Below are 7,797 nucleotides of genomic sequence, written 5' to 3' on the forward strand. Positions count from 1 at the left end.
CTCTTTTTTTTTATGTGGCCTCCCACTCCCTATATGCATACCTAGATCAATTGGCACAATAGGGCTATTTGCAAACCCTCAAATTAGGAGGTAAAGATATCCCGGGCAAAGGGTTTGCGGATGACACCTTTCTATTTTTTAAGGCCCACAACATCAATATTCATAGAGGTATGAAAACTCTACATATGTATGATCTTGAGACTGTGGTCTTACACTGAACCTATGTAAATCTTCTTTGATTGACATACATGCAAGGGAATTTGACTCTCTGATGTGGTATGGGAGAAGAGTTTCTAAGGGTCATGTTTTTAGACACCTTGGCTACCCAATTCGGGCCATGGTCTCTCAGAAACACTTGCAACAATGGGTTTTGGAGAGAGTGTTTGCTAAAATTTGTTCTTGCATTGTGATGAATGGCCTTTACATGTCAGGCTCAGAATCATTCAGACTATTCTCATGCCTTATCTGCTATTTTACTTGCCCTTGATCAACTGGTCCGATAAAATGATTTAGAAATGCATCTTGGTCAATGCTTTGGTTGCTTGGAACAAAATTGCAGTACCATACTCTCAGGGAGGCTTAAACATCTTGAATCTACAGGTCCATGCTCAGGCCAGGAGGGCCTCCCTTATAAATCATATGTTGGATTCTGATACTGACTAGGCTTTATGCTTGTGGAAGTTGGTTGAAAAATCAGTTGTTTACTTCCATGGAATCGCGAATATGTCAGTGTGGGATAAAGTTTTCTCAGCTTCTCATCTTAAAATAGGATATGACGTGTCAAGTATGATAATATCTTCTTGGAAAATGATATTCTCTACTTTGGTCTGACAAGGTAGGGCAAGGTATACAAGAAACTCATTGGGGGGAAGAGCTTGGTCTGGAGCTTTGCTTTTAAAACTCCACCAGCCAGGTTGTTGGGTAAGGTTGCACTATCGATCCACATAAAATATCTCAATCAAATTCAGTAGATGATTGATTATAACCTCGACTTGAAACTCTTTTCGGTTGCCAAACGAAAATATAGACGAGGGTTTGACTTTAGAATACCTTGGCATCAACCTTGTGCTCAATTCACAGCTTGCCTCTTAGAGATGCTCTCAATCTGGAAGAACGACATCGGGATTGGAACATTCCTAATCAGGTAGTTAACTGGTGGACCACTAACACCTCTGTCTTTTATTCTTTGTTGTTACCAAAACCAGATATTTTTGTGAGATGTAATTCACAATGGGCCCTTCACCAGGATGCATATTGGTGTCAAAAAACTATTGCAGATGTATAGTTGAATCCTAACCAGTTTAAATTCAAACTTTTTTGTGCAAAGATCTCACAAGTGTATTGGCCACTGCCACGAATCTAAAGAAAAAGGGTATTACCTCCGGCAAATGCATCAGATGGTCTTGTCTTGAAACCACTGAGGGCGAGATTTTTGAAATGGGGCCTCTAAACCCAAACCAATGGGCCTACCCCCACAAAATGTTCGTAAAGAGGTACGCACACTACTTGGGGCACCACCTGCTTTTGGGAGTGGAGAAGGAAACCAATTAAAATAACACTTGCGCTCACCCACTCAAGCAACACACTTTGAAAACCCCCTTAGTCTATATACACTTTGGACACTTGAACACCATCAACGATTATGCAACCCAATGCCGTGCATCAAATGAAATATGCAATTTGTGGAATAGCATTCACCTTCTCCCCATAAGAATACCCATAATACATCCAAACTCCTCCTCTCTCAAGCACTCATCAAAAAATCATGCACACAAGACTTGCCTCTCAAACACACAAGAGAACCACTTACATCAAACTAACACACTTTGCATAGAGAGCTCATCTCCATCTATGCAATCCGTGACACAAATCAAATCACCATGAGAGGTAGCCACATGCATATGTAATGAAGCAAAAGAGAGTTGGAGTGAGAAATTTCTTTAGACCAATTGAATAAGTGTGGAGAAACAAACCAATGGTAAATTGAGAAAAGAACACTTACTTGATTTCTCGCACACCTTTGAAGGGGAGGACAGACGCTGGCTAACCATCACGAATTGAGACACTTGAAAGTTTTGAAGATGATTTAATGATCATTAACATAACCATGAGAGAGATCATGATGTATTACAAGTTATTGAGGTGCTACAAATGATTTATTGGGTTGATGGAGTAAGAGATTGTAGAATAGAAAGAGTGGAGGATAGAGTTGCACTTCCTCCAAAAAGGAGGGTTAGGAGGGAGGATGTGAAAGAGGGAGAGTTGGGGTTTTCTCTACTATTGATCAAGAAACAACATGAAGTTGAAAATATAGGTGTGTCCTTGAGTCTCTCCAAGGGGGTCTATTTATAGTTGTGTAGGAGTGGGATTATGCTACACTTAATTAGGGTGAGTGATTAGCCCTAATTAAGTGTCCTTTGACCACTCATTGAATATTGGACATAAAAGGGACTATTTATTCACCAAAAATATCATTTTAGACCGTGAAGGCTCCATAGGGGTGCATAATGTAGGTGGGCCCCACCATGAGGTCCTACGGATGGCTCCTGCTGGGTATCTCAACTTGTCTGTCTTGGCATTTAGAAAGCATCTTTAGGTTGGTCCCATCACATGCAAGTGACCTTGAACACTCATTGATCTTCTAGAAGATGAGTAGGGGAAAAATAAGATCTCACCCTCTTGATTTACTTGATTTACAGTTCGCTTTTGCTGCGAATCTGACAGATTTACACTATTTTGACCATAACGTTTTACCTGTAGCTCGGAATGATATGCTTCAAAAGGTAAATTTGACCTTCTCAACATGTTTGATATGAATTTGGACTATTCTTCACGCCCATGCACCAAGGAGTTCGGTTTGGAAGGTCCACACTAGGCTAGGGAACCTTTTGCTTCCAAGTCTTCTTGTATGGGCCCTTTGCTTGTATGCATCCAAGGGGAATCATGCTTTTTCAAAAGGGTATGATGCTTAAACAAATAGAAGAGGGCCCAATATTATTTGCTTGTGAAAAGAATATATAATTTGAGTCTTTTTGAAAGGAGAAAAACTATATGTATATTCTTAAGAGATATTGGGCCACCTATGTAGGGGGCATAGCAGACTTGTAGAGATGGACCATAATCTTTGGTAAAACAATTGGAAAGTTGATTTTCCATGGTAATTTATCTATATGGGATGGAAGATGGATATATTATTTTTCTACTGCTAATTCACAAGAGGTAAGAAAGTTTGGGGGTAGATAGTTGGTTATTGTATGCTTACTTTTATTTACAAAGCAAAAAAGAAAAGGGTGGTAATATAAATATATGACTAAGGTGACATTTTTGGGAAGAGTACAATGTATGTGTTGCCACAAAGGTTAAACGAAGAGGAGGAATTTTTTCTAGATAACTTAATAGCGTAGAAAAATATATACACATATGAGGAAGAGGACGTTGAGTAGGCTGAAAAATGTTTCAAAAAGATGGTTACCATTTTATGCCACTCATATTAGCCCTCCCCCAAGCCTAGAGATATTCATATCTTTAGGAGGACGGTTTTGCTTCTTTTTCTTCTTTTTTTTTTGCTCTGTTTTTTGTCAGTTTTCCTTTTTCACTTTTTTTTTTCAATAGGAGGAGTGTTATGCACTCTTTTACTTCATTAGACCTGCTTTTCATTACCTCAATCCCATAAATCAGAGATGGGAGGGTTGCCTTGGGTACGTTCAGATTCCAAGGCTGGTTCTTCTTTGCACATCAAAACTTTAAAAATAGGTGGAGCATTTGCCAAGACGAATGAAGCCATGCCAATTTGGAGCTTAGACAATGTAGGCAGATGACTTCCTATCAACGGATTGATACGTTGAAAGTAGGGCTTTAATCTCCATACATTGACTCTGGTCTTGTGGAGTTTTCCTGATAAATCTGCTAATCTCTAACTACCATTCCCAAACTTTGTTTTTATCATGAAAGGTCCCTCCCATCTTTGCAAAAACTTTTTTTCAAGTCGAGTATCATAGCGAACAACCAACATACCTTCCTTCAATCCTTTCCCCTTGAGCTTCTTGTTGATTTTGTCCCTTTGTCTTGTCGCTTTGGTGATGTAGTGATCAATGGACTCTTCTCTATCTAGCTCAAGTAGTTGGAGATCTAAGATCCTTTCATGTAGAACCTCTTTTGGTTTTTTTGCCACTCTTTCAAGAACGCGCAAGCTTGAGAGATCTTCCTCAATGGGGAGAAGTGCCTCCTGTCCATAAACTAGATGAAAAGGGGTGAATTGGGTAGATACCTTGAAAGATGTCCTATACGCCCAAAGAGAAGCCGTCAAATGGCGATCCCAATCATTAGGCCGGTCCACAAACTGCTTAGAAATGATCTTACATATCATTCCATTCACTTTTTCCACCAATCCATTGCATTGAGGATAGTAGATTGTGGAATGCAGGTGTTTCACTTTTAACCTCCTCAAGAGATCATTCAGAAGGTCAGCCCTAAAACCCAGGCCTCGATCTGATAAGATTTCTAGGGGTGTCCAAACCTACTACAAATATGGTAAAAAATAAACTTTGATAACTCTTCAGCTGTGATTCGGGTTGTGCTTGTTGCTTCCGCCCATCGTGTCATGTAGTCAACACCCATGATGATGAAAACCTTCCCTGTAGAAGTACGAGGTAGAGGACCTATTGCATCCACACCCCACTTTTCAAAGGGGCTATAAGATATTATTGGGACTCGAGGCTCATATGTTAGTCGTCTATCCCCAGCACTTTGGCATGGCTTACATGCCTTACACCAATATTGGACATCACGATGTAAGCTCGGCCAAATAAACCTTGCTTGTAAAATCTTCCTACTTGTAATATCTTGAGAAAAGTGACCACCACAGACATCATCATGACATGAAAGAAGAATTTTCTCTATCTCTTGCACACCTGGTACTCTCCTCAAGACCAAATATTTCCCTTTGTGATATAAATCATCCCCGATCAGCTGGTAAGGTGTGGCCTTCTTAACCAGTCTATGTCTTTGCACCTTGTCTAAGTGTTTGGGACACTCACCTGCTTGTAGAAAGAAGATAATGTCTTTTAGCTCCTCCTGAACTTGATATTTGGGTTCATATAGTTTCACACCTCCTACCGCCATTTGAAGCTTTTCATTTGCGAGTAAGTCTGCTTCCTTGTTATGAGTTCTCACAATGTGTTGTACCTGTGTTGCTTTAAAACCCTTCATCAAAGCTCTTACACTACTAAGCCACTCAAACAATGTACGATTCTTGCACCTCCAAGTCCCTTGGATTTGCCTGACCATTAGCAAAGAATCACCTTTTATAATAAGTCTTTGTATGCCTAATTCTTTTCATTCTTCTAACCCAAGGGTTAGAGTAGCATACTCAGCCTCATTGTTAGAGTGAACGTTGGGTAGAGTGATAACCTTTTCTAACCATTACCTCCTTTTGTGGGTTCAAAATGATGATCTCCCTTGCTGCTTTGTCTTGTTGGCGTTGATAAGATCCGTCAAAGCATAAAGTATGGGCATTATCAATCTCCTTCACTTTGAACTGTTTTGAGCCTTCCTCTCTTTGTAGTCGTGATCCTTCCCTTTCTCTCACTTTGTAGGTGAGAATGTCTACAAGTCCTACTCTTGTGCTATCTTCTACAAGGAAAGTGTATTCAAATTCTTGGAGTTCAAGCACCCACTTTGCTATTCTAGATGAGAGGCTCATGTGTTGTACTACATATGGTAGATTGTGCTCTAAGGTGAGAAAAACAAATGGCACAGGGAGAAGATACGATCGAAACTTCCTTACCGCAAACAAGATTGCAAAGACCACTTTCTCCATTTCAGTGTATCCCTTCTCGGCCGGAGTTATCACCTTGCTTGCAAAATAGATCGGCCTCATGTATGATGTTTTAGGATCTTTTTGCATCAAAACAACACCAATTGCTTCGAAACCTACACTTGGAGTGACATAGTAGGTCTCCTTTGGATCTGGTGGTATTAGGATTGGGAGAGAGCTAAGAATGCCCTTCACTTCCTCAAAACATTTTGCATGTTCCCTCCCCCATTCAAATGTAGATTGGCTTGACAACCTATGCAAAGGGGCGACGGCTTCTGCTAGGAGATGGATGAAGCGAGACATGTACCTCACTTTGTGGTTGAAGGTCATTAGCTCCTTAGTTGTTGTTGGTGGAGATAATGACAAAAGGGCCTCTACTTTAGAGGGATCCACTTGAATTCCTTGTGAAGAAACCACATGGCCTAGCAAAACCACCTGAGATTCACCGATATGACACTTCTCTAGGTTGAGTTGTCCCCCAAATTGATGGAGCCTCTTAAGCCCCTCTTCAACCTTTGGGCAGTGAAGTGATCTACAACTATAAATACAGAAATCATCCATAAAGACTCTTATAGATTTTCCAAAGAATGGGTGAAATACAAATATTGTGAATCTCATGAAGGTGCTAGGAGCATTGGTGAGCGCAAAAGGCATTACTCTGAATGCAAAACATCCCCAAGGTGTGATGAAGGTGGTTTTTGGTTGGTCCTCTTCTGCTATTCTAATTTGAAAATATCCTGAATACCCATCACACACAGTGTAGCATTCGTGACCTGCTACTTCATTCAAAATTTCATCTTGGAAAGGGAGAGGGAAGTGGTCCCTCTTTGTCGCAGCGTTGAGGGGTTTGTAATCCATGCAGACCCTCCACTTACCATTCTTCTTGGGAGTGACTACAATAGATGATACCCATTCGGAGTTGGATACTGGATAGATGAAGCCAGCCTTCAAGAGTCGATTCACTTCTTGTAGGAGAGCCTTTTGTTGCACAGATCCTAGTCGCCTTGACTTTTGAGCCACGGGTTTGGTCCTTGGTTTCAATTCAATTCGATGCTCTATTACATCTACACCTCTTATTTGTGAGTAGTCAGTGATAAACAAATTGGGATACCTCCTTAACATATTGATGTAGGACCTCTTCTCCTCACTAGTAAGATCTTTTGCAAGCATCTTCTCAAATCCTTCTTCAAGGTGGTGGCATCTTTCATCCCCTCATATGTGATTGTCTGTTGGCTTTTCTTCTACAGAAACATCTTGGGTGTTGGCATTGAATACAATTCCCATTACCTCCAAAGAAGACTCCTCTTCACTGGTTGATGCACTAGTTGATGCTTCCTCATCACTTGAGTAAGGACTCTCCTCCTCGCTCTCTTCATCTGTCGTGGTTTCATAGTTGATATCTAGTTGCTTTCCTTCTCGCCAATCATACACCACCGGTTGACCCTTCTTAAGAATCAAACGACCACTTCCCCATTTTTGATCTGCATTCACAGCAATGAGCCAAGGCCTCCCTAGGATGATGGGATAGCCCTCCCCTTTAGCTGGCATGACATACATATCCACTCGTGCATCTATGTTACATACAAAGACTTTTACATTTTCAATGATCCCCAAACACTAGTTCACACTTGAGTTGTTGGCTAGCCTAGCTTGACAATTAGAGGAATTTGTAATTTCAAGCCCTAACCTGTTCATTGATTTTTTCGTGATCACACACATTTGAGATCCACCATCAACATATACATTAGACACCTTTTTACCCCTTATGTAAGCATCCACAATGGGTTCCACATCTTTTTGTAGCTTTGAGGCCACAACCTTAATGGAAAGATTTGTTTTCTTTTTTGGAATTCTTGTACTTACCAACTTTGGCCATTGCCTTCTTACTTTGGCTGATAGGTGTAGAAGTTGAGGCCATGAAATTTTTGGCTTTTGGGTTTGTAAATCCTCCAGGATGTTGTAGGGCTCTAGCTCCTTTCCCA

This window comes from Adiantum capillus-veneris, chromosome 3 (genome assembly GCF_014529385.1).
Source record: "Adiantum capillus-veneris isolate H3 chromosome 3, ASM1452938v2, whole genome shotgun sequence".
Classification (NCBI taxonomy): Eukaryota; Viridiplantae; Streptophyta; class Polypodiopsida; order Polypodiales; family Pteridaceae; genus Adiantum; species Adiantum capillus-veneris.